Here is a 27,205-nt window from a genome sequence, read left to right as displayed (position 1 = left end):
TATGAGGACTGCTCACACCAATAGCACATTTTAAGCAAATGTTTTAAAAATCCAATGGTTATTTAGACTGAATGTTTTCACTAGGAATCTAACTGTAAGCTTTACTAGTTTTAATGTATGTTTTATTATTAAAGCATTAAATTGGAAAGTATGTTTCTGCACACATGGTTTTACATTTAATTAGGAATTGCTAACTCCTGGGTTACATAGCAACTTCCAAGAGGGCACTGCAGGTCACTTGCTTGGCTCTCAAGAATTTAGGTATTAAGTACTTTCAACAATATAGCATAAATTCTCAGACCTTTTCATTAGGTTTATAGTTGGACTTGATGATCTTAAAGGTCTTTTCCAACCTAAATGGTTCTATGACTCTGATTCCCTTCAGTGCTGCCTTCTGTATAAGCCAGTCTTAAAATCTGTATTTCAAATGCTGGGATGTGTTGTGATATTGTTAGGTACACCAAATGATGCATTAAAACAGGCACTGCACATTTTTTAAAGGAAACAGGTAATTTTGAACTGGGATCATACATAACAAAGGAAAAAAATCCAATAATTTCAATTTTTAAGTCTGCTTAAATGTAATTATTTATCTACAACTTCTCTTGGCAGGTTTGAAGTCTTACATAGAATCTTGTCTTGGATTTTTACCACCTCTTCCTTCCCATTTTAGAAAAAAATAATCAGGTTTGTGTCTCTCTCATAGAAACATAATTAACATCAGTGGTGTATGGAATTAATGCTGCCTGTAAGGAAAGAGCTTCACAATTGAATCATAGATTTGCTGCTGTGCAGTTCGAAGATGTGAGCTTTGCTCACAAGACAATGGGTTTATATGCTGTATTCCATAGATTCTCATTACATGTCTTGTGTCAGCAAAATTATATTTGGCAATCTCACCACTTGCATCAGCTCATATTAATATTATTTGTAAGACAAAATGGTCCTTGATACTATGCTTCTACTCATCAGAAATAATTTTGCTCTAGAATGCTAATATTAAAGTTTATATATGATTACATTACTGTTTGTTTTAATAATTTCCAATAAAAACAACTACTGTTTTAGTGGTTCATGTTATTTTCTTGTATTTCCTGGCAAGTACTGCATGTCTTTATAAGGAATACAAAAACAAGTTGGCTGCAGCTCAGCTGAGAGGCTGACTCCGTAGGCTGTGTGCCTGGTGGAGGCTTTCATTTAAACCAGTGCTGTGGACAGGGCATATCAGATGGGCTGCCTTCTTCAGCTTCTGAATTGTGCTCTCTTATAGTGAAAAACTACAAAACAACATTAATTAAGACTTCAAATATAATGGAAAACTGCTAATCTCAAAATAAAAGCCTGCTAGGGAAAGCAAGAAAGGCTGATAGCATACAACAGCTCACGAAATGGCAGCTGCTTGGGTGCACACCACCATCCTAGACATGCACTACCTGCAAAACTATTAAGCAGTAACTACATACGCAGAAAACACTACCAACTGCAGGGTGGTTTTGGTGTTGTTTTGTTTGTTGATTTGGGGTTTGTTTTTTTTTCTCTTGAGGCATAATACAGAATAAAAAGCAACTTCAGATTGCATTTAGGTGTAATTAAACGTACTGCAGTTTCAGCTCAAGAACAAATTCCCTGTCCGTGTATAACTTAAGGTCTCAGTGAATATAATGTGCATGTATTGATAGATCATCTCACATTATGTAATATTTGAAACACTGAAGCCTACAGACAAAAAAAAACCCAACCAAACAAACCAAACCTAGGAATCATGGAAAATGCAGTTGTGTTGGTATATTTTGGGAAATACATGAAGTTTTTTTAATAGCTGAAAGAAAACAGTAAACCCTGACATACAGAGATATAGTTCTAATTACCACCCTATCATGGATATTTCAGCAAAAAACTGCATTTCAACCTTTTGCAAATTATTGTTTGGCCAGTTTAACATATTTGTTATTGGCTATTGAAGCTGAGGACAGGAAACTTTTTCACCATTACCTCTTTTCAGTAAGAAGCAAACCATTCAGACCCAAAATTGAGGGCTGTTCTTACCCTGTTCAGAATGTGAAATTTTTTTCTCTCAGCACTTGTATTTGTTTCAGAGCTCTTCTCTGGCTAGTCTGGTTTATATTTCCTCCTAAAATGGACAAATTCTACAGTCATTTAAATCCATCCAACCCTATCGACCTCAACCATATTCTTACCCTGATTTACAGCCTCATTAGGATTTTAATGATGTAAATGAAAGTAGAATTTGCTCCTAAATCTTCACTCTACATTAAAGAGTATGTTCACCTCTCACTGCAGGATGTGGGAGTATGTGCCGCAAACAGAGAACACACAGCTAAAACTTGGCAGGCAAGGTCTCGGCGAGAGGGTGGATTTTTTTGTTGTTAATGTTGAGCTCACTTCTTTCCTTAGATAAGCAGGCACACATTCCCATGTATCTTGTAAAATCTTTAACAGCTCTACACATGCATGTACAAGTGTAGCGCTGTTTTTACAAGATAGACAACAATTCTTACTCGCATATCTTTCTGATGAGAGAATCAAGTCATCAGTCTTGAATGTACTTGGTTTTACTGAAGTTGCAACACTACAGAAAGGGTAGGCGCTTACCAGCTATTGGTGCTTTCCTGGAGTACCTGTAGTACAGAAATAGGTCCTCCTGCACCAGAGGTCCAGCCCTACAAACCTCTGAATGGGTCATGAATGAGAAAGTGTGTCTGCAGGATATTTATTTCTCTATTTAGTTCGAACTCTTAGCCTTAAAGCCTGATCCAAAGCTCACAGAAGGAAAATTCTCATTAACTTCAGTGCCCTGAATCAGTTCCTGAAAAAAAAGAAAATAACATGTATCCCTTTCAGTATCTTCCATCAGTTTAAGCCAGAAAACCCTTATTGCTTCAAACACACTGTACACAAAAGAGTAGCTATGAAGGACTCAATATTTGTATTACACACTGCATTTTACAGCACAAACCAGCAAGTTTACTCTGCCCTTATGCTCTCTGCAGCTCGGGTGTATGTGTAACTCCTAGTAGAGAACCACGTCACATGAAATGATTCTCCTCTCACCCTCAAAACTATCTTCAAGGAAGATCTTTGCTGGAACTTGCTGCTGAAGAGTCATTTCCATGAAGTCTTATCTTAGAAAATGATTAGAAAAGCAGAATGATTGGACATCAGAACGGCCCTGGGCAGCTGATTTGATACACTGAGCCTGCAGTTCATTCACCCATTGCCATCTGAATGCCAATAAACTGCAAACAGTGTCACATACACTTTTGTATCGTTAATGGAGACTCATGGTGTGGCCAGTAACACCAGTACCATGGTTGAGGGCAGCCTGATCAGGGATACAGATTGCCACTTACAGCAAGATGATTAGTGCAAGATCAGGCTGAACACCACATGGACAGGTTTGAATGATTATGCACAAGAGGAAGAATTTAAGGATTTCTTGCATATGTTAAATTAGGGCTGTTTGGTTTTGAGTTTATCTTAAAGCACATCAAAGCTTGATTACTTTAAGTAATAGGTGAAGTGCTGCAGAGTCAAGAAGCAGAAGAATTTTTAAAGCTCTTACATAACTCCAGTGATATTTTTAAGCATATTAATTGGCAGGTGCTTCTCACAAATAAGGAGGTGACTTTCTGAAAATACATCTGCCCCTAGGGTATAGCATGGCTTATTTTGTAACTTCTATCAACAGCAGAATTCATCACCTGTAAAAATGAAAAAGGTGGCACTCATTTTCAGAAAGAAGTAGTCAGGAGGAAGCTTTCCTCCCCAAAACAACAGACCAGATCAGGAAGGGAATGCAATCAAAACCAGGGAATACTTGAATTCTGCACAAGCGTTCAGGCTCCCCATGACCCTCTCTCCCCACTCTGCAATCTGTTGGTGATTGCAAGTGCTGGGGACCCCATTATCTCTCCAAAGGGATTCAGCATCAGTGGTAGAAATTATTTGTGCAAGTGAAGTTTGTGGGATCTAGTCATCATTTATATACATATGTATGTATATGGCACGAGCACTGCCGCAGCAAGCCCATGGATGGGCAGTGGCAAGCCTCATCACTCTGCTGTCATCCTCATGGCTTAAAATGGCAGAAAAGATGGGGGTAAAAATAACAGTGTGTTTAAAAACAGCACTGCCAGTAACTGGTTTATATCCATTTTCTCCCTTTTCCTTGATACAGATACCCTTAACACCCAGCAGAGAGAAACACTTGGATCATGCTGCATGCGTGCAGCTGAGCAGGGGGAAGCATCAGATGCTGTGCCCCTATCTTGAGGGGGCAGACACGGCATTTTACTATAAATGCTTATGTATTAATACACAGAAACCTGTCTTAGTAAGGTTTTCTGGATATCTTAATTCTGGTGGTTCAAAGTGAGAGTGAAATTACAGGTGCCAGTTTGCAGCACTGAATGCTGATAAACAACTTGCAATTTTGCAGTGGCTGGTCACATCTGGAGCCTTTTGGGATGCAAAAAGTACTGGAGGATTATTGCAAAACTTAGAGACACTTAGGTTACCATAACTTTTTTGGTTTTAACCTAAATTTGTAGATTTTTTTTTTGGGGGGGGGGGGAATTTTAGGTGTTATTTAGCTAACCAGCTAAGTCAGCAGCAGAGCAAGCAGAGAGACAGGTCTATAGCTCTTGTCAGGAAACTTCTTGTTTGACCTTAGAATGAGACAGGCTGGTATAAAACCATGGATCTGTGGATTGTGCTCCGTTAATTTCAGTGTGTTTTAAAACTCCATAATCTACAATCCCTGACTCTGACCTAGCACTCTGACTACGTTAGCCCGCAGCATTCAACAGACTTGTGCAACGTTGAAATAAACCTGCTTGATAAATTTAAATTCTCCTTTTTGCACATTTAAGTTAGCGTAATATACTTCCGTAGCTTAGAAAATGAACAGACACCAGGTACAGAGACTGATGGATGGACCCACAGCACTGGCTGGGAAGGTCCCTTGCTTTTGCATTTTGTTGTTCATGTAGTTATTCCGGTATGGGATACATTGACATAACATCAAATTTGGTTTTATGTATTGCTGCAGCCTTCTACTATTTTCAAAGCACTCGGTTATTCTCTTTTGAAAATCCCTGCTGAAACCTGAGAGGCTGTTACGAATTAAAACCTGTTTAGAATACTGTCTTTTTGTATTTGTTAGCATGTGTATGGAAACACAAAAGGGCTTGAAGGTTTCACTCTTCCTGTTCCTTGTATGCTGTAGTATTTTGAAATCCTTGCAAAATCTCCATCAGGTCACCGTACTAAAAATTATGCATGTATGCAGTTAATGTTCCCTGACTGCTTCTGATCGGCTATGTCTGTTCCCTTTCTGTGCTCTCCTGTTGAGATCATACAATCTGAATGTAACATACAACAGACTGGTCAGAACTCCACACCCTAGCAAATTTATAAACCCTGCTCATGGAAGAAATATTCCAACCCTTACAAAATAAAAATCTAAATGCTAATATGCGCAGGTTTAGGTTCTCCCCCCCCCCCCTTAACATTTAGTATATACTACTTGTGTTAGAAATATCTGAAATGGCTTTGATGTATTTTCTGTTATTATCCACAATTTCCTGTTATGTAAGGTATCTCTCAGGAGACTTTGTACTCGAGAATAGGTTGCATTGGGAATTATAGCTAAGATCTGGCCCAGTCTGTGTTTTTAGCTCACTGAGCATTACTGTTGTGGAGAGCACGGTATTTTTCCTATACTGCTTAGTGTGTTTATATAAAATATTCACTCTGAAACTGAGAATGCTCCAAATTTATCCTCTTGTGGCACAGATGATCTTTCATGAGAATACGGTTAAACACAGGGTTTTTTGCTTCAGAGAAGATATTGTCAAGTTGGGTCTGGCTTTCTTCCCCCTTCTGTTTGAAGGTCAGTGATCATTTAGGAGTTTTCTGTCATGCATTTCAAATGCTAAGGCAGTGTTTGTAGCAGGATATATGAGCCATAATTTATCAGTGAATCTCAATTTGTTCTTCAACTCCCTTATGGTAATGTGGTGCAGGGAAGCATGGTTTCATTGAAGCTCTCATTTGATGATAGTAAACATCTATAACCATCAGACTGCAGTCTTTAGTCCTGTGACAATGCCACATGCAATGCTTCTATCCCATTGAGAAGTGTTTGTTTGCACATTAATAGCTGTGGGAAGAGAAATCTGATTGTTCTTCCCCTTGACCACGTGTTGGCTGCTGGCAGCTTTGCTGGTAGCTACCTTTGGTAGCTTTCTTGGGAAAAACAGCATGGGCTGGTGAGGCACTGGCACAAGTTGCCCAAAGAAGTTCTGAATGCTCCATCCCTGGCAGTGTTCAAGGCCAGGTTGGAAGGGGCTTGGGTACCGTGGTCTACTGTGAGGTGTCCCCGCCCATGGGGTGGGGTGGAACTTGATGATCTTATGCTCCTTTCTAACCCTAACCACTGTATGATTCTATGATCTCGTATCTCAGTGTCATACCTGGCAGTGTCCTTGACTTTCTGTATTTTCCTCTCGCTGTTCTCTCATAGCTGCTGCATTTAAAGTCTGTTCTGCTCCTAATTTCATCTTATTCTACTCCTCTGTCATGAAATGGCTTTGCACAAATAGTGTGTGTGCGTGCGTGTGTTTGCCAGCATAAGTGCATGCATCAGGAATTATCAGCATGTGCAGGAGTTTTCCATTTTTTCCCATCTCTAAAGCTGCCATTTTTGCCTTTCTTGACATTTTCTATGTGCAGAACATCATGAGAGAACTCCTTCACAGTTCCATGGCTCAATGCAGAAATACCTATGGCTTTAAAAGTTTGCCAGTAAACTATTTTAAGAGATATTTAAAATGTTATATGTGTCAAATATATTCAGTTTTCATTAACCAAACCAGTTCATAATGTACAGAATTCCTTCTTGATTCTTTCCCTTATGTACCCACAGACCACAGGGCCTCAGTTAACCCCCTGCTTTTAGTGCCCTGTCTCCATTCCAAAAGGGAAGAGGCAAACTTTCACATTTAGTTAAAACATTTTTGACTGACATACATGCCATCTTGATGCAAACAAACAAAAAAAGAAGAGGGCCTAACTTGCAGGGTAACCTGCCATTTGTTTTGCCAAGCTGTTATCTAGTGGAACACACCTACACTGGTGAGGCAGAGCCCTTAACCACAATGTTCATGTTGGATTTTACTTCACGGAAGAATGTTTCTTGACCCTGGCTCTGATAGCAGCAATCCAGAGGCCTTCCAACACAGCTCTGGCTCAACAGTGCCCACAAACGCCCAGCACACCATCCTGCACTGTCAGCAGGCACAGAGCAAGAATTACCATTTACAGCTCTCTGAATACTGCTGATTCATTGACAAAACCGGAATTGCACTGTATGATACCAGTACTATTCATAGCCCTTCCACCCCTCTTGCAGGCTGTAGTATTTCTAAACATCACCACTGCTGTCAGGAACTGAAGATGATCTGCGAACCTCTTTGACCAGCACTGGATCAGAAATCATTAGTAGTTTCTTACCCACAACTTTACTCTTGTCTGAAGGTTGGGATTTGATGAACTACCTATAAATATGGCAGCTGGGTAACTTGGTAAGGAGCATGACACTCAGATTTGTGGATGCATTTTAAGAAAAGAATACAAAAAACAAAGGTTGCTGCTCAACTGTGAAGCATTATAGATCAGTGTGCTGCAGGACAGTGGGTGATTTCCCAGTTCCTAGTCACTTGAGCAGCTCTGGGACTGGATGCCTGGATGCTATACTTGACCCTCAAACCTCTCCTGACAGTTGGCTGTAGTACTTCTGCTGCATTGGTAAATGATACAATGAATACAGTTAAAAGGAGGGGGATACATGGGTTAATGAGCTGTTGGCATTTCTCCTCTGTTTTGTGGTCACAAAACAGAGGAGAAATGCACTAAATAAATGTGTGTATTTAGTGCACACATTAGCTAAGTGCACTAAGTAACTTCATGCAAATTCAGCACATTTGGGAGTCCTCATCAGAAAGAATCTAAACTTGGGCACAGATGATTTAATGGTGAAATGGGGATCCCTCTGAAAAGATGTCATTGCAAAGAATTCACTGATACTGAGACCTTCTTGTGCCAGGGAAAAAACAAAACACAACTAAACAAAATGCTTTTAAGCTCCATCTCCAGGCAGGAGAGGAGCCTGGGACCCGTTGTGAGCCCAGGGGCTGCTGAGTGAAGTGTAGAGACCTCAATGGCCACCAAGCTGCTGACTGGGGACATACCTTGAGATACTTCTACACTGCAGTCAGCAAACATGGGGAACTCTTGAGTTTTGAGCTGTGCCCACAGAGACGTTCTTCCTTGCCTGATGGTGTTGGAGGATAGTACAAAACAAAGTGCCCTGGGAGCAAGGTAAATGCTGTGATCACTACTCTGCATGGCCATATTCACCTTTTCTACTTAATCCTCCTGGAATCTGGCATGTGTTTCTGGAGGGATGGGGAGATGGCCCTAACTGCCAGCTAGCTCTCTTCTGTCCCTGTGGTGTGTTGAAAAAATGTGTCCAGATCTTTATTATTGGAAGGCTCTGTTCCTATATATCCTGAGAATATGTACCAGGGGCAGAGGAGGGAACTTGAACAGAAAGATGTGTACCCTCCAAAGTGCAGTGAGAGTTAGGCTGAGAGATGTCCAACTGGAATGTGTTGAGTCAAATGTGGAGTCAAAAAGGAACAAGCCAATGGGCCTACAGCTGCCAGCAGCTGGAAGGGTATATTTTTGACCACAGGATTCTGCTTAGTGCTTCAGTTCCAACCAAACCTGTGTTCAGGTGCCTGCAGTCATCCTTTCCTGAATATACCCCATCCAGTTCACATAGCATTTTGATGAATTAAAATGCTGTGCAATTAGTATTGATATTGTGATAGCTCAGGCAGGATCAGGGCTGCCTTGTGCTAAGCTCCTCCAGCCAGCTAGATGAAAGTCTCTGATCCATAAAGCAGACAAAGCATTAGTAGAAATACAACAGATAAAACTGAAAAAAAAAACCCAAACAACCAACCAAAGAAATCTGCAACAACAGCTAACAGATTTGTCTGCACTGAAGGGCTGACAGTCAATCTCATATGGGATGGAGAAGGGGACAAGGAAAGGTGGCTCTGCTTGGCCTCACGGAGCACTAACTGTTATAATCACTATCAAAGTCAGAGGAAATTGCATCCATTTTACTGTTGAAACATACAAAATGTACAAAGCTTTCCAAGCATCCATAAACAGTTAAATATATTAGAAAGTAGAGGACATGAGCTTGCTGTTGTTACTCAGTCTCAACTTGTATTGTTTTCAGTGGCCATTTAAGCTCGATAAAGACAGAAGGATCCAGGCACAATGTTTTTAATTACAAGTGGCATTTCTAAGACTTCTGCGGTCAGCGCCTAATCCAAAAAAGTGACTTCATTTTGGACTCTGGCAGTACGGATGCTCTGCGTAAAAGGCAGAGTGCAAACTCATTTCCATCCTGCTTTAATAATAGGTTCAGAATCCAAAAAGGAACTTTAAAAACTTTAAACACTTTAATATTCAGACTTAAAGTTTTCCTTCTGTAAAGGGGTTTATAACCAGCAATAAAAGACTGCCTTTGAAAGCTGACTTAAAAGGTCCTAGGAAACCAGTGGATTTCAGATTTAAGCTTCCACTATTTAAAGAAAGATTAACTGTTGAATAAACAAATTGGTAGCTTGCATGGCCAAATCTGCCCTGACTAGGTGATATAGCTAAACTCTTTTGCACAGTCAAAACATACAGGATGCTCCAATGCATCTTTCAGTAGTGCTTCCTGCAAGATGAAACTGAGGAAGACCTCATAGCAGCCTTCCAGTACCTGAAGAGGGCCTACAAGGGTGCTGGAGAGGGACTCTTCATCAGGGACTGTAGTGATAGGAAAAGGGGAATGGATTCAAAATTAAACAGGGGAAGTTCAGGTTGGACATAGGGATTAAGTTCTTTACTGTGAGGGTGGTGAGGCCCTGGCACAGGTTGCCCAGAGAAGCTGTGGCTGCCTCATCCCCAGCAGTATTCAAGGCCAGGGTGGACGGGGCTTGGAGCAACCTGGTCTAGGGAAACGCGTTCCTTCCTGTGGCAGGGGTTGGAACTGGATGAGCTTTAAGGTCCCTTCCAACCCAACCAGTCTGGGATTCCATGGTTCTATGAACTGTATCTCCGGACGTCACCAGTAAATATGCAACCAGTCTGCCATGTGGGACGGGCTTGGTGTCATGCTGGGTGTCATGTGCCACTTTCCTGGACATCAGTGATGCTGGCATCTGAAGGAAAAGACTGAGATTCTCCTGTTCAAAGAGTGCTGGGGGACAAAAGTAAAACCTGCCCACCTTTTTGGGAAAGGGGTAAGAGTCCCTAAAAGGATGACTATCTACCAGGTTAAATGAAGGAGACAGAGGTGTTTAAACCACCACAACAAAGTACCCTAAGACCAATTTGTTCCTCTTTGGGAAGGAAAAGAGACACTGCACCATTATATAAAATACTCTGCTGTGATTTCACGTTCTGAAGGATCAGTCTCAAAAAGAATTACAAAATAGGTAATTTTAGAGGAGAAGCAAAGCAAAATGTCCAGATGCTAATGTTATAGCATTTATGGTTTTATACATATATTTATGTAGTATAAATAGCCGCGGCTGCTTTGGGCAACCTGTGCCATGGCCTCAGCACCCTCACAGGGAAGAACTTCTGCCGAAGATCTCATCTCAATCTCCCTGCTGTCAGGTTAAAGCCATTCCCTCTTGTCCTGTCCCTACAGGCCCTTGTCCAAAGCCCCTCTCCAGCTTTCTTGGAGCCCCCTCAAGCACTGGCAGCTGCTCTAAGGTCTCCCCTTAAGGATCCTTCTCTTCTTCAGGCTGAACCATCCCAGCTCTCTCAGCCTGTCTCCAGAGCAGAGCTGCTCCAGCCCTTGCAGCATCTCCGTGGCCTCCTCTGGACTTGCTCCAACAGCTCCATGTCCCTCTTGTGTTGTTGCACCAGGCCTGGATGCAGGACTGCAGGGGGCTCTCCCCAGAGCACAGCAGAGTGGGAGAATCCCCTCCCTCAACCTGCTGCTCACGCTCTGGGGATGCAGCCCAGCACATGGGCTCAGGCACACACTGAAGCCAGGTCATGGAGAGCTTCTTGTCACCCAATAGCCCCAAATGTGTTTGGTCAGCCTGGCTGTCAGCTGCTCCTTTCCTGCGAGGTCCTGCATAGTGAAGAGACAGTATCTTATTTGCAGACAAATAATTCTTTAATCCCTTGGAGAACCACTGTATCTGTACCGAGATACACAATCAGTCCTTCTTTGGAAAAACTGGTAAGTAATTGTGTAATTATTTCTATGGTGACAAAGACTTAGAACGTAACTTCAAGACATTTAGAATAATAATAATGTGCCTAAGCAAGTGCATATTCTAAAATGTGCTGCTTAGAATAGGTCTTGGTTATCTTGTCTTGGCAAGGTCTTAGACATCTTGTGCAGTCTACCTACCATAAACCTCCTCACAGCAGGCAGCTGCTCAGCCTGGAAATTAATTTTGAGAAACACAACTGACCACTGAGCAATTTTAGCAGTAGTTTTTGCTGAACCTTTTGTGGTAAACAATGTTGTTAGCTGAGCACAGAGTGATCGGACTTCAAAATCAAGGCATGTATGCTGCCTGTGGTATGCTAGAGCATCCCTTGCTGTGCGGCACACTGACCCCTGCATTCTCATACCAAATGCAGCACCTGGAAGAGCAAACCAGGCAGGATTTACATATGAAACCCACTTATCATTCATCTGTTTGTCTTAACTGTTCCTGAAAAATAACTCCTGAAAATTTTCCAGTAAATTGGTTAAAAAATGGGCTTAAGGGCCTTCTGTCAAATTCTATTACTAGTTTGTAAGCTGTACAGACACTCTATTGCTAATGTGGGCCTGTATGTAAGACTTCCTTGGGAAATGCAGATAACTGAATTCAAATAATTGCAAGACAAGAGCAAAGATACAGATATATATTCAGGGAAAAATGCATCAGATTATTCTTAAAAGAATAGGAAAGAATGGGGTAATCTTGCCTTCTCAGAGTACTGCACTCAATCCTATATGAACTGACTTCTCTCATGCATCTTCAGAGAAAAGACAGTATCATCAAGAAACATTCTAATAGCTTCAGAAGATTTAGATAGTGAATTGTTTAAATCATATTGACTATTTCTATGCCTTTTGCTTTGGCTTGGTCATTTTCAGCTCAAATCTTGAGACAGTTGGCTTCTAGTGTACACTTAGACAATGAATATGTAACATGTTTTAAACTCTAATATGCTTTTCATTATGTAAGACATTTTCTGTGTTTCAGATAGCTTGGACAATGTCACTAAATATGTCACATTCCCCTTCTGCTTCTCATAAACTAGCACAATACTGTTGAGTTAGGCTTCATATTCACGCAGAGAAATATCCAAATCCATCCAAAAGACTGTTTACATTGACATCAGAAAGGATGGAAAACAAATCACAACATCTGTATTTGTGCTAGGAGCCAGATACTGCCAGAACCATGGAAATCAGTGGCAACACTCTGACTGGATGCTAGCATTTATAAATCCATTTTTTACTTTTAAGCAGACCTAATTTGGGAACCTTGAAACAGTTTATTAGTCCCCTATTGTTTTGACTTCCATCTGTCCAAGTACTTCTTGAATGAGAAGGAGACTGTTGGGTAATAGCTGTTGAAGATATTTGTATGTGTGGTAGATTCACTATAAAAGGTTAAGAAAAAGATTTTCTTCACAGTTTCCCTCATGTCCTTCCAGAAATTTGGAGTCTGTTATTTCCTCACTCCTTAGCAGCAATGCTTGGTCCATCCTCGTTTCAAGGGGAAACTCACTTGTGAATAGACAACATCATCAGACCTGCTGCATCTGAATTTAAAATTTACTGTTTCCCTAGACATGACAAGCACCTACGGAGGTGAAAGGGGATTCATAAAAGACAGTGAAAAAAGTCTCAGTGGAAAAAAAGGTGCATTTCTTAACATCAATTATATTAATTTTTAAGGAATCAGGATGCAGGAAGAAAAAGAAATATAACCTAAAATATACTCTTTTTATTATTGTGTATTTCTTTGCTAGTTGTCATTTCCATTAACATGAAAGTTACCTTTAATACTGACAGATTTTTTTTTAAAAAAGGACTATGTCTGTCAGGATGGAATACGCGCAAACAGCAGTATCAAATCCAGAACGACTCTCACGAGCCGCCACTGACTGATAATGGAAAGTGGAGTATTTGGGAAGTCACATCAAGTGCCTTCTCCTGCTTCCACTTAAGGCACTGACAAACCAGAGCCAAACTCTTTAAAAATAAGTAGTCTCACCAAAGAGAGATGAGGAAGCAAGCAACCATGTGGCAATGAAATGGCTCCCTGATTCCTCTGTATTCTGGGCAATTGAGGTATCCTTTTCTAGTGAAACGTTTTTATCCCCACATTCATGTATGACATTTTTTCCATTCTAAGGTGGGACACTTCAGGCTCACAAGAAATTTCAATACACTGAACACAGAATGCCTAAAATCTGCGGTATGACCCAGAGTCTTGTCAAGAATTGATAAAATAACGTAACTGTTCAGAACCGTTAATAAAAGTCTCACTAGTCTGGCATGAGCTCGTTGAACTCAAGATGCTGGAAAAGACTCAATATTTGGGCTAACTAAAAATGGCATTAGAAGGACCATCTATGCATGGAAATTGGTCTCTTTCAGAAAAGGTTCACGATAGGACAGATGTGTCAGTCTCAGGATTGCTACAAGGGCTTTGTACTGGGCAAAGAGAGTAATAAGAAACTAAAAAACTTTTGGCATTTCAACTTTATTGAAAAAGGGTACAAAGGAACCACCTCTGGATATTGTAAAACTCACAAATAAATTCTTTACAGCTGCACAAGGAAAGATAACAGTGAGAGCCTGATTTCATTCCTAGCACAGTAAAAAATCCTATTATAGCCAATGCAGTTATGGGTGCACCAGCTGTATTATGGGAATTCTATATAACTCCTGTCTGTTTCTGAACCAAACCCCCTGAGGTCAGCTTGCAAGATTAAAAAGTCCTCCTCTTTCATATACATGCCCTTCCCCATCCTTGTTCATTTACCAATGTGTGGAATTAAGTAAGTTGTCTTAATCGGACATGATGCCCTTCCAGGCCAGGGAGGAGCTTCTTAAGAACTGCCTTCCTATCCTGTACTCTTGTGTAATGGCAACAGTTATACAAAAAATGCGTGTCTTCCTTCCTTACTAAAATCTATACCTTGGGAGGCACTGGTGTGCACATATCTCATGCTGCTGAAAGAATGTTTTGGGTATTTGCAGGATTTTTTTAAGTGTGGAAGAGAATGAAGAGGGGAAAAAATGAAAGAAAAATAAAAAGAAATTGAAGAAATTAAAACATCTCTGCTTCTCAAGTCCACTTTTAAATCATCAGGGGAAAAAGGCCACCACAGGTCAGGTAAGCATCATGAATCTGGGCCATTTTTGATCTTGGTTACGAAAAACAATAAAAGACGTATCTTTTAAATAGCACAATTCCCCTTACATTCAGATATCCCAGGAAACTACCATGCTAGCCAGACTACCAGCACTCAGTATATGGAGAATTTGAGAGAACAGATGGGAGAAGCCACTATTTCTAATACAGCCCTAGGGCATCTCTGTTCCCTTGTTTGGTTTTGTAACCTCCCCTCTTCCAGCTGCTCAGACCATGACATGATGCTCCTCACAGACCCACAGTACCACCCTTCATTGGACAGAAAGACCACACAGGGAGAAAGCAAGTGGCTTCAACCATGAGAACCAGTCTGCCTGCATAAACAAATCTCTCACAGGCCAAAGCAAGACGTCAGAAAAGCTTGTTCAGTTCAGCTCCCACCAGACTTAGACACGGGAAGTGTAGCTCAACCAGCTCAACCAGCAGAGTAGTCATCAGCAAAGGTTTTTACTCATTTATATCCAGAAATGGAGAAGTGGGAAACCATTTGGAGCGCTTAGTTCAGTCCAGTCCCATGACTTCTGTAGTCTCCAAACAGAATCTCACATTCCTTTAAGTGCGGAGTTCCTTTGGAGTAGAAAGCCTGAAGAGGGTTAATTTTATGTTTGCCTTAGACCTAGCAGTCCCTGGAGACTCTGCACTGGGGTTGTCCTTTCTCATTCATCACAGTGGATTTCCAGCAGTTGGTTTAAATAAGACAGAACATGTCCTTAATCTAAAAAATTGTCATGTGCTAAACTTCAACTTCTTGCCCAACTTGTTTGAAAGGGCCAAAATGGATCTAGGAGTGAACAGCAGTGGAAGGTGTGTTATCCAGAAACCTTCCTAGACAATACCATTAAACGATGGCATCTTTAAAGACATGCTGGGCAGACAGCACAGGTGTCCACATGTCTACATATGTCTGCACCATACTACAGACACTTGTTTACTTCTACTAGAGTTCAATCTTTGTGTCTATTCATTTTCAATGAAGGTTTAATATTTTCCTTCTTTTAGAAGCCAGAACTGATTACTTCCATACTTTACCCTGGCATGGCGATGGCAGAGTATTCCATAAATATTTCAAAAGGAAAGCCTGCAGATTCATGTAAAGTTAGTTTCTTAGCTGAATAATAATTGTGGATATGTCAATGAACTGGATTTTTCTTTCTTGAATAGTCGTAACTTTGTGTCATATGACACTCACTAAAGTCAATAAATGGGATTTTGAAAAACTGGGCTCTACTCTTGCTTTGTAGTTCATTTTGGACTTCCACAAAGGCGATTTCAGGATAGGCACCTTAGAGAAGAAAATGATGAATCAGAAGTGTAGAGAAGAAAAGGGAAAGAAGGGAGAAGGAGAGTTTGTTCTTTCCATCAATATTAAATTGTCCATTTCCCAGCTGCAGGCTCATGAAAAGGAGACTTCTTGGTGATTACCTAGTAATTCAAACCTTACAAACTCACCCCAGAACACTCAAAGACAAGGTAAAAAAGGATTATTTTTTTTTTATTGCAGATTCATGAAATTTGATCCACAGCAGAGCTTGGAGAATTCACTAAGCTTTTGAATGCATATGCAGACTGGTATCAATTTCTTTTTTTATTTCTTCCTTACCAGATGAACAATATACATGAACAATATCATGTGTATGTGTGTGTAAACATGAGTAGCTTTTATAAATGCAAATGCCAAAGAATACAAGTAAAATAGTCTGGTTTCTATGAAGGGCTCTGTCTCACAAAACAATCTGCTGCACAAACCCAAACCAAATCTCTAAAACACTATTCACGTGTTAACATTACAGAGAATGCTTGCATTTTAACTTTTTACCTATTCATAATAGGAACCAAGAGGTATTGAACCAAAGATGAATCTAAGTAGCAAGTTATCTTCACAATCCCCCACCACTATTACCACAGAAGATATTTAGAGTCAAAGGGCTTCCCTCCCAAACAAGTGCACACTCGGTGCTGCCTATACCCCTGCTTTATCTATAAAGAACCCAGAATTAAAAAGTTGTAATTGGGTCCCTCTGGTGTAATAATGCCTGTAACAGTTGTAACAGGGACTGAATTTGGTGTAGTTCTTAGTATTTCCCAGTTACTGATGAAAAACCAAAGGATACTGACAAACTTATTGCCACAGTATGTATCGCTTGAAACCCAGAAAGTTCCATCTACTCTTGGTTCAGTGAAAGCCTCTGTGAGAAATAAACAGCATTACCTTACTTTTCATGGCTTCATACACTATGAAGCACTTTAAATCAATTTTCCTTGTTATTATGCTGGAATTTTGGAATGGTCCTGTGAGTTATATTCCTGTAAAGTTGTTTTTTTTTCCTTTATGAACCTGTGATCTCTTGGACGTTTAAGAGAAACACAACATACATAAGTAGAAATTAATGAAGGAGTATTAGCAAGTGTGGTTTCCTTTCTTACTTTCAACACTGCTATTGGCCAGCTGCTAATCAGTCAGATCCCGCATAACTTTGATTTGGTATGTGTTTTTAATCATCACCACCCTCTCTTTGGGTTCCCGGGCCAAAATGGTGAAATTTTAACAGTTTTCAATATATCTATTTCTAACTGAACATGAAAACATCAGATAGTTCATAAAAACTAGAAGAAGCTCAAATATTGGTGTTGAAAGCAAATGAAATAACACATAGCTATCAGTCCACTGGAATGTTTCATACTTCTTGAAAACAAGAGCAAGCCCGCAGACAATTGTTTTATTTTCTACAATTCTTGAGATCCAGAGAAAGTAGCTCCTTTGAATATTAAGCCCACAGCACAGGCTGAAATGATCTCCACCTCCCCTCAGTCACACACATCAAAGGCAGCAGAAAAGTTCCACAAAACTGCTGTACATCTGAATGTGTTGATAGAGCCTGACTGATACGGTACACCGCTGGAATGATACTTAATTCACCAATATGTGCTCAGCAAACATTTGGAGCAAGAGAACCATTTTTTCTCACCTTTTGTGTTAAGTATGAACTTCTAATGTAAAGACCTACCCAGAGAATAGAACATCAGATGTGTTTGTTTTATGAAACTGTGTAAAGGTTTTCCAGAGCTGTCACAGCATGATAGCTTTGGCCATTTATTTTCCCAGATCTTTGAGTGCTACTGCTTGCTTTGGGAAACTTTTTTTTTTTTCCTTTTCCTGAACAGCATTTAATAAAAGTCCTGTGAGTAGTTCTGAAGAGGTTATTTACCCTAATCACGGTTAACTCCTGGCTGAAGCAGAAGTGTTTCTGCTGCTCTGCCTGTGCAACCCAAGCCTTGCAACTCCAGGCCTACAGTCCACATAGGCAACCTTATCAGTACAGCCTCACAAAATTGCTTTTTTTACTAATCCTAAACCCAAAAGAAACAAATGTGTTAAATAAGCCTGTTGAAGTCAACAGCATTCTGCATATGTCAAACCAACTCAGGAATTATCAGCAACTCCATACTGGGTTCATCCTTTTTCTGTAACATACTGCTGAGTGTGGTGACCCTGAAAATAAAAGCAATTTTGATTCTGCTAATGTGATTTTTGTGGGCTGGTTTTAGGTTTTTTTTTTTTTTGGGGGGGTGGGTGTTTTGTTTTAGGGTTTTTTTTTCAGTTTTAGCATAGCATTAAATGCTGAAAGTGCCAAGGCAAATCAATCTGCCCGTGTGGAGTTTTGTGTAGGATTGGGGTCTAATTTGGCCTCGCATACACCTGTATCTCCAGCTTTCAAGCTGTTTTTCTTCCGAGTTATTGGCACACACAGCAAAAAGAATCACATTCATGATGTGACACATCACTGAACCAGCAATGGTGACTTTCAGCTATCCTTCAAATGGTTAGTAATTGAGGCTTTTTAATTTTTTTTCCCACAGGCTGGGTTGTCTGGTAACATACAGTTTCAGTCAGTTTAAAATGACCAGTTTTATCCATGCCAACCAAAGAAATGAGGGCAATCCCACATGCTGCGAGTGTTTATGTGTATGTCAGTCATAACTTTAACCCACTACCCAATTATCAAGCAAATTTGACAAAAGGAAGAGTAGCAATTCCAGTTCTGTAAGTGAAAATACATGGCTGGGGAGAACAGGGAGACTGTATCTGAGCTGTTCTACATGAAAGGCAACATGAGTTCACCCTTTAGCCAGCACGTGAGTTTCTGTGTGTGAGAGCTAGCAAGCAAGATGTTGTGAAAGCCTGTTTGGTGGAAACAATATCAAGAAGATCTGAAACCACATAAGACACCAGAGAATAAAATAGTTAAATGCGGAGAAAACCAGTACTTATAAACATGTTTTTTTCCATTATATGAACTAAGACTGTGTGTCACTGTGTGCCCTTTACAGATGATTTCTGACATTCTGAATTGCATGTGAACACAAGCTGGATGCCAGAGTACTTAAAAGTGTGAGCAAACATATTGCCAATGAGAGCAATAAGCTCAGTGAAGATTTAGTCTTACCAAGTATTATTTCTAAGCTGAATATCTTCCGCTTCTCCCTGTTTCCTTCGTGGATGAAATAAATGGGTGACAAGAGGCTGCAAAGCATCCTTGCTTCCTCTCCACAGACAGAAGGAAATTGTGGTTCTCACTGGAAAAAAAGGAAAGTGCAAGTGGGAACTAGGGCCGTAACATAGGTTTCATGGGAGAATGGCAGTGAGAAAGCAAGGACAGACTCTGCTACTGCAGGAACTGCAGCAGATTCCAGATTCTTCCAGGTGGCTTCAGAGAACAGCAGTTCCTCTTCCCTGCTGCAAGGTCTCCCCAGCTCCCTTCAGTGAGCTGCTTTGCATCTCACAGGACAAGTGTCCTTTAGCAAATGCAGGCAACCAAACACTGCAGAGCAGGGCTGGCTCTCTGTGGTGTCAGAGCCTCCTTCCAGGAAAACTGCAGAAACAAAGCACCACAGAGGGAAAGAGAGAGCCCTTGCTGGCAGGAGACCTGGGTGACAAACAGGTTATTAATAATCCTTTTTTTGAGCCTCAGAACCATAGCATTCATAGGATATCTCAAATCAGAAGGGACCTATAAGGATCCTCCCTCCCTGCCATTGAGCTGTAATTACTTTCATTTTCTCCCAACTGGAAAAGAAAGTATAAATGAAGCTTTTGTTTTGCACTTGCGACCCATGCAGATTCTCCAATAACAATTTAGGACTCACTGCACTCATCTGAGCAATTCTTACTTATTGGTATGGCATAAGAGTGAATAAGTCTGTAGAATGAAGTGCATAGCTGGAAACTCCACATTTAACATCCTACAGAAGCAAGGACTCTTCAGAAAGGCTTCAAAGCTGCCTTGGTCACGTGTCTGTTGAAAAAGACCAAACAAAAGCATCTCTTTCCCATGATATCGTGTTAAAAAAAAAAAAAATAATCCTTACAGCTACACAACGATAACTATATATAACTAGAATTAAATTAGGGAGTATCATTTAACCGACTTAATTTCCTGAATAGCCCTTTGTTAAGAGCTGTGTGAGGACCTGGCAGTTAAAACTAATTGATGATTTTGAAAATCAACAGGACAGGCAGAACTATATAGTAATTGCATGCATTACTACGAGGAAAGTCATGATTCTGTAATATAAGTTAAATTGCTTAAGTAAGTCTTACACAGCTACACAAGTAATGTTTCACTGCAGATATTCCTGAATGTTAATCCATAACGTAACTAGCTGCAGTTAAGAGGGAGGGGAAAAAAAGAAAACCCCACCCAGTTTGTAGCTATCCTGTATCTCAGTCAGGGTGATATAACATGTTTTAAAACGATAAAGACTTCCAAAAATAAGACAGAGTTTCCAGAAAAATATTCATGCACGCCCAAACAAAAGCAACAACCGGTAATAATTGAGTATTTGCAGCTTTTTGTATCCAAGAAGTTAAAAGAAAAAAAACAACAAACCAGCCCAAAACAGCCCCTTTCAGTGGCTTAGCCGGTCAACACTCTTATACACAAAGCCCAGTGCTCTTCCCTAAAACCTAAGAATTAATGAGCATTATGTAAGAGATTTTTATAACACTCTAAAAATACATTGTGAATTCCTTTCCAGTGTCAGACTGAGAAGCTTTAAACTACTGCCACCCCTCATCCCCTTTTTGAACAAAGACTGGATCTTCATTTCTGATATTAGAAACTTAAATTTGTCTCAGTATTTAGGCCTCAAATCTCACTAATTACAGTATTGGCCTCTTGAGATACAACTGGTGCTGCTACCAGCAGTGTTTGTGCTCAAAATGACTGGCACAAGGGCAAAGATACACAGACATTCATACACGTATGAACACTTGAAGAAAGAATTAAGGACACATAAAAGTTCGTATATGGATGATTTCATGATGATTAACCTGCTTACAAAGCAAACTTTTGTAGCCATGTGATAATGTTTTGTTTGCGTGGTGCTGACAGATAATACACCAAGATAGCATTCCTGCAAAGGCAGCTGTAATATTAGCCTGGCAGATCTACAGCAGGGTCCTATGAGCACCTTATTCCTTTTGTGCTCTATTTTTCATATGCATAATAAATAAGTACCAGCATTTTCCACCAAAGGATCTCTACGCAAAATTACAAAATCATCACCTGAATGTTAATGGAACCATACCCGTAAAGAGAACAGGTTTTAACACTGTTATTGGGAACAGAACCATCCTGCCCATGCCTGAGTGCCCATCCCTACTCTCCAAAAGTTCATTCCACTCTGCCCCAAATCACCATTCGATCTATGAACGTGCAAGGCACCTGCAGTCCTTCCGACCAAAATAAGTCACAAGAATGCAAGCAAATAAATCACATGAAAAATGGGAACAAAGGATTTTCACCTGTGGAAGACTTGCCATGGAATGCATATCCAGAGAACATCACAGCAATCCCATCAGCACATTTTTAGGGAACACCTCAACAGTGTCCTTCTTCAGAACAGAACTTTTCCCCATACAAGGCCAACACAATACTGATGGGCCATCTTCCCAAAATAATCCCCCACTCTTCAAACCACAAAACAAATCGACCAAAACTATTGTGGTAAGCAGAAGGGGGGGGGGGGGGGGGGGGGGAAGACAGAAGGTGCAAAGAAGACTGCCTTGCCCAGGAGCGATTTCTTCATTGTTACCATTTTCATGTAAAAGCCCTGCTGATACCATGGCTGATGCGTGGGAGAATGGAACAGGGAGTTGTTAAGGTCTCTGATGGGATGATAACTGCTCTTCCAAGCAAATAATTAGATGAAAACTGTATTCTGGATTACGATGATCCTGTGCCAAAGTGTCAACTACCTTTGTGTGTTTGCCAAGGATATCCACGGTTCACTCTTCTTCCCTCAGCAACTTTTTTTTGTTTCTTTCTATATTTTACCTACAATCCAAGTCCTTCTTTGTTCTCTGCCCTGATTCTTTCTCTGTGTTTCTTTCTCTGTACCATCTTCTGCCCCCCCTATTCACACCGAATACAATCAGTCATACAGCTAGCCTTCACCTGAACTCTGTGGCACAAGACATGTAAGCCCCAGGAATGAGGGCAAAATGCCTCCTTTTGGTTCATGCCTCATTAACGTGCCCTTCTCAGACTCCCTCTCTTGTCTTTTCCCCCCTTTTATCACTCAAATTTACCGTGCATTGTTCCTGTACTTTGTTTCCTTTTTTTGTTCGCACCCACAGTGGTTTTCACCTCCTCTGTTAACTTCTACCCTTCCATTCCATCCTTCTGCCATTTTCCACATATGTCCTTCTCCCACCACGAGCCACCTTGCTCGTCATTCTTCCCCTGGCATAGGCCGGAAGCAGGAGCCTCGGCCACCACGGGGTGACTCGAAAGCCAGACCACTCCAACCATGCTCTCCCACTCACCTGTTAATACAACAATAAAAATACAGTGGGGCAAAAGCCTAGGACAAACAACCAACTTTGGCACAGAATGGCTTTTGTTGTGATATGCTTTCATGTGGTTTACTTCTGCACACATCCCGAACAACCAGCTACAAGCACCTCAGACCCTTCAGCCGCTCACTCCTTCCTGTTGTCTCTGCTGCTCCATCCCTAATTTGTCTCAGTTGCTCATTTAATACCCTTTTAATCCTCCCACAACAATTCCACCTCACCAACCATTCCCTTCGCTCTAGCAGCTCAAAATCCAGAGAATATATGGGTTCCCCCCCCCCGCCCCTGCAGCTCCAACAATGATAAACAGATGCTGGTGGTCTATGCATTGTACAGCTTCCCTCCTTAGAATTGTGCGTGACCTTTTCCTGGCAGCACAGTGGGGAGATGGGGTGTATTTACAACCTGGCTTGACCTAAAGAAGTGCTCAGAGATCTTGCCATTAAACACTCAAAGCGCCCTCGGGTTACACACGTGAGTAGGTTTACAAGATTAAGTCATGGGTTTGTAAAGAGAGGCAGGTATCAACATCTGCAGAATTTGGGATCATACTTCGGGAAGTCAAACGCAGGGACAAGGCACCTCTAATAAAAACGATGGCTATGCATGGTCCCTGTGCTGCTCTCTTCCCATCATCCCTCTGGAACACAGGATTATTCGCAATGTACCCTTAAAACAACAATAATAATAAAAATTAAAGCATTTCCTTGAATTTTCTTTAGAGAAATTCTTTTCGCTTTTAACCGTGTCTAAAACCCGCAGTTTCGGCTGAGGAAACGTTTCCCCCAGCCTCTCAGGGCCGCAGGCCACAGGAGGCCTAGGCTCAGCCAGCCCGTGGTACACATTCCGGCGGGGAGCAGCCCTCTGGCCCCGGGGGGAGCTCTACCGGCCCTGGCCTTCCCCTGCCCCACCGGGAAGGGCTTGATCCCGGGCTCTGAGGGAAAGGGGGGCGCCGGGTCCCCGCTGAGCGGCCGACGGGCGCCAGCAGCTGAGGAGGGGTCCGCAGGAGCGGGGGCGTTACTGGCGCTGAGGGGGCTGCGGGGCTGGCGTTGCGCCCGCTGCGAGAAGGTGAGAGCGGGCCGCGGGTGCCGCTGGAATCCGGTCCGCAGTTTCGCGCTCACCGACGCGCTCTCCCTCAGCCGGCAGCGGCGGCGGGCGGGGTGCCGCTTGCCGGGAACAGCCGGTTGTTTAAAACCCTTCTAGAACCGTTTCTAATTCCCCCTTGCGCGGGGAAGGGAGAGCGCTTGGGGGGGGGAGAGAGGAGGAGCCGAGTGTGGGGGGGGGGGGGGATGGGGGTGGTAAGGAGCGAGCCGCCCGTCCGGGTCCCGACTGTCAATCACCGCGAGGGGGGCGTGCCCGTCCTTGTGTGTGTGGCCGCCGCTGGTCCCCCCGTGTCCCTGCTCCGCACGGTCCCCTCCCCGGCGCAACGTATGTGACAAAGAGCCGGGGACGGGGGTACGGGGAGTGGTGAGGGACGGGGATGTCGTTCCGCAGCTTACCAACTCCGCCGCCCCGCAACTTTTCCGCGCAGCCCCGCGGCGCATTGTTCTGCGGGGGCACGGCAGCAGCGGGGCACACACAGACACGGGGACACGCCGCGCTCCGGAGCCCGCCCCGCCGAACAAAGGTGCTGGGCATCCCCCGGTGTGGTGCTGGGGTCGGGTTTTGAAGTGCCGGTGGGCGGCGGGGCTACACTCACAGCCCTCTCAACCCCTCCTGACCCCGGCTGATACCGTAGCAGCCGCGAAAGTACTTTATTATTTTATTTAATGTTGTAATGCATTCTCGGTGGATAAAATCCCCCGTGCGAGTAGCGCGAGGGCTCCGTCGGATTTCTCCTCCGTGGGAGCTGCCCCACGGGGTGCCGGGGGTGCCCTGTGTATGAGGGGGGCGTGAAATAATTGGGCAGGAAAGCGAGTTTTTTAGGAGCGGACGGAGGTCTCGTCAAGTTGTGCTGTAGCGGCGGCTTCTCGGCGTTGCTGCAGCCGGGGAGGAGGGGAGGACGTGTACCGAGCGGGGTTCAGCCGAGGGAAGGTCGGAGTGAGGCTGCGGAGGGTCCGGAGCTGGAGGGCGCCGGCCACATGCGCTTGCCGGGGCGCCCACCGCATCGCTCCGGAGCGGCTGTAACCTCCGGGCGCTGTGCTCCGGAGGAGTTCCCCCATCGGCAGTTTGTCTTGAACCTTCACCTAGAAGAGAAGGTTTTGTTTGTTTGTTTTTCCTTTTTTTCTGTCCTATTTATGTATTAATTAATTAATTTATTTATTTATTTATTTTCCCCTGCAGTATTTTAGACACTTCTTAATTCTAGAGACTGGCATGCATGCTTCCTGGAACAGGAGCAGGCTAGGCATCTCTGTTGCTACAGGAGAGGGGAATGCTGGAGGAGATTTTAAAGTGATGTTACGTTAGGGAATTCCACGCCTAACTTTGCCACGGAAAGGTGGAGGAAATCAGGCAGTGCCGACATGCAGTGTTAATGGCTAGGGTGGAGTGGGAGACACAACTTGGGCACTGAAACGTAATCAACTAGTGGCACTTATTACTCCCTGTGGGCGAATAATTCTAGAAATCATTGCTGAAGTGGCTAGTGGGAGCATTGTTTATTTGGTTTGGCGAAATTACGGATTGAAGCCATTTTCTTGTGCTGCATATTTGCTGCATAGTTGCATGTGTTTGTCAGTACACTTGATAAGATCCTGAAGGGCAGAATGGGATCGCACTGTGGGACTAGATGAAAGGAATCCATAAGGCTGCTGTGTGTTGGATCAGGTGAAGACCACGTTATTTTGATTTTGCTTGGCAGAAACTTCCCAGCGCGGGCCACACACACTGTGCTGTGGTCCTAGAGCTGAAACTTTAAACTGGCTTTAGTCTTACTTCGTTGTAGCTGGTTTTTCTTTTGGGTCCTTGGTGCCATAAGGCACGTCGTACTTCATGTGGAATGAAAATGCTTAATGATTTTCAAGGCAAGCCTGCCAAACTGACATACTGCCAAGCAGCAGCTGCCCTCCTGATTAAAGTTACGGGGGCCAGCTAGATGGTGCTGTTCGATTTAAATACACTTTATCTCCCACTCCTTACAACTAACAGCTGGAAATGTGAATTCCTCGAGTATAGGTTATTCTATGCAAAACACTGGTTTGTTCTTAAATCACGGACTTGGCACATCTTGTAGCATCTACTGATGGATAAACATAACCAGGAATTTAGAAACACCCTCTTCCTCTCTCATCTCCCCCCTCCCCAGCCATCCTTTCCCTTAATGAAAAATAGAAAAGCCTAAAGACTTGGTTTATGTTGTGAAATGCCATTATAAACTACATTCCAGATTCTTTTTTTTTTATTCCATCTTTTAAAGTTTCGTTGTAAATGGGATCACATCATTGCCATTTTCCTACGCTTTCCTTCTGACATCCAAAAAGCTGTGATTACATTTTCCTTTCGCTTTCCTATGACATTGTTTTACAACTCTGCAATGCTTCTCCCAAGGTGATGCACAAGTTCTTGTTCTGCTGAGAAAAGTTGACATTGAATTAAATATGTTCAGAGAAACACAGCTCTAACTTCTGCGTGAGGTGGTATTAAATTGAAAACTGGGGGGAAAATATATATGTTTGATTGATACATTAAGTACTTAATGAAGGAGAGTGGAGTTATAATTATACTTAATTTGGAAATTTTAAAGCAGAAGATGTAACTTAACTCCATCGTGACTCATGGTTTTAAATATCTAAAATCTGTCACCAGCAACTGATATCTGAGATACATTTGTAATAATTAAGGAAATAAAATAACACCCCCCTACCTAATAATTAATGAAATAAAATAAAAATCGACTGCTGCGGGTTTGGACAGCCTAATTACATGGAACATTTTTCTTTCCCATGGGGATGTGTGCCAGTGACAAGACTAGGGTGTGAAAAGGGTGTTTATCAAGTGTGGAAAAGATGTGTGTTGTTCAGATGTTGTTTGTAATCAAGGATGTGATATATTTTACAGACTGATCCTGTGCCAGATACGTTTGCAGTGTGGTATCTTGCTGTATGCTGCCTTTAATATGTATGTCCTTTGAGGTTATGTAATTTCTATTAAAATTAAAAAGTTTTGCCAGTCATTTACAGCATCCCTTGGCAAATTTTCAGTTCCAAGGATGGCATTCATTTTACGGTCTTTCTTTGTCCTGCCTGCCTGACCTTTGGGGTAAATTATCTGTATTATGTAGTTTAACAACTCATGTGAAGTGTAGATAGATGAATTCAGGGAAAAAAAACAATACCTGATTTTATGCCAGAGAAGTACAGTACAGCACAGGTAAGTAAAATGCTAAAAATGAAGGCACACAGTACCTGTGAGCTCTGAAGAAGATTAAGAGAGAAAAGTCTCTCGTGTCGTTGTGCCCCTTCCTCCTGTTCTGGAGGCTTAATTTTGGGTTCATGCTATCCCTGTCGCATAAAGGATAGGGAAAGGAAAGTTGTATTAAGCAGCAGCTTGTGCTGTGCCAGGTTCAAATAAGGCTCATCTACATTGTAGAAGGAAAAAGACTAAAATTTTTGTAAGCATCCTCTTTTTAATCTCTTCACAGCAAATATGTGTGTGTTTTTATTTTTTCCTTACTCCTTAAAATTGGATTAAGTCAGACTAGGAGTTTAGGCCTTTTGACATTTCATTGAATGGTGAAACTAAACTTTTAATCTGGGAGAAGTGAAGTCACACTGTACAAATTTTATGTAGTTTTTCAAAGAGGATTTCCATAGGCGTCAGTTAGGGTAGGTTAATGGTTGGACTT

General features: G+C 42.0%; 1 protein-coding gene and 1 long non-coding RNA gene across 4 annotated transcripts in view; one reads left to right on the top strand and one right to left on the bottom strand.

The window, feature by feature from the left end:
• Positions 1 to 1,735: 1,735 nt before the first annotated feature.
• Positions 1,736 to 19,808, bottom strand: LOC130605695 (uncharacterized). Its single transcript, XR_008973763.1, has 4 exons — positions 19,712 to 19,808; positions 19,007 to 19,132; positions 3,584 to 3,722; positions 1,736 to 2,827 (listed from the first exon to the last, which is right to left on the bottom strand). It is a non-coding gene; the product is annotated as an uncharacterized LOC130605695 (long non-coding RNA).
• Positions 19,809 to 23,901: 4,093 nt separating this feature from the next.
• SSBP2 (single stranded DNA binding protein 2) overlaps positions 23,902 to 27,205 on the top strand; it is a 181,878-nt gene continuing 178,574 nt past the window's right edge. For 2 of the 3 annotated variants that reach the window (XM_057421394.1, XM_057421397.1), the window contains exon 1: positions 23,902 to 24,046. The gene's annotated coding sequence lies outside the window, so the exon portion shown is untranslated. The remainder of the gene's footprint in view (positions 24,047 to 27,205) is intronic. The other variant, XM_057421398.1, reaches the window with a different exon arrangement.

This window comes from Pezoporus wallicus, unplaced genomic scaffold, assembly GCF_028554395.1.
Source record: "Pezoporus wallicus isolate ANWC-B61680 ecotype Strahan unplaced genomic scaffold, APGP_CSIRO_Pwel_v1 contig_2595, whole genome shotgun sequence".
In the NCBI taxonomy this organism is placed as follows: Eukaryota; Metazoa; Chordata; class Aves; order Psittaciformes; family Psittacidae; genus Pezoporus; species Pezoporus wallicus.
The sequence above is the reverse complement of the archived record's forward strand: the minus strand, read 5'-3'. Positions and strand labels throughout refer to the sequence as shown.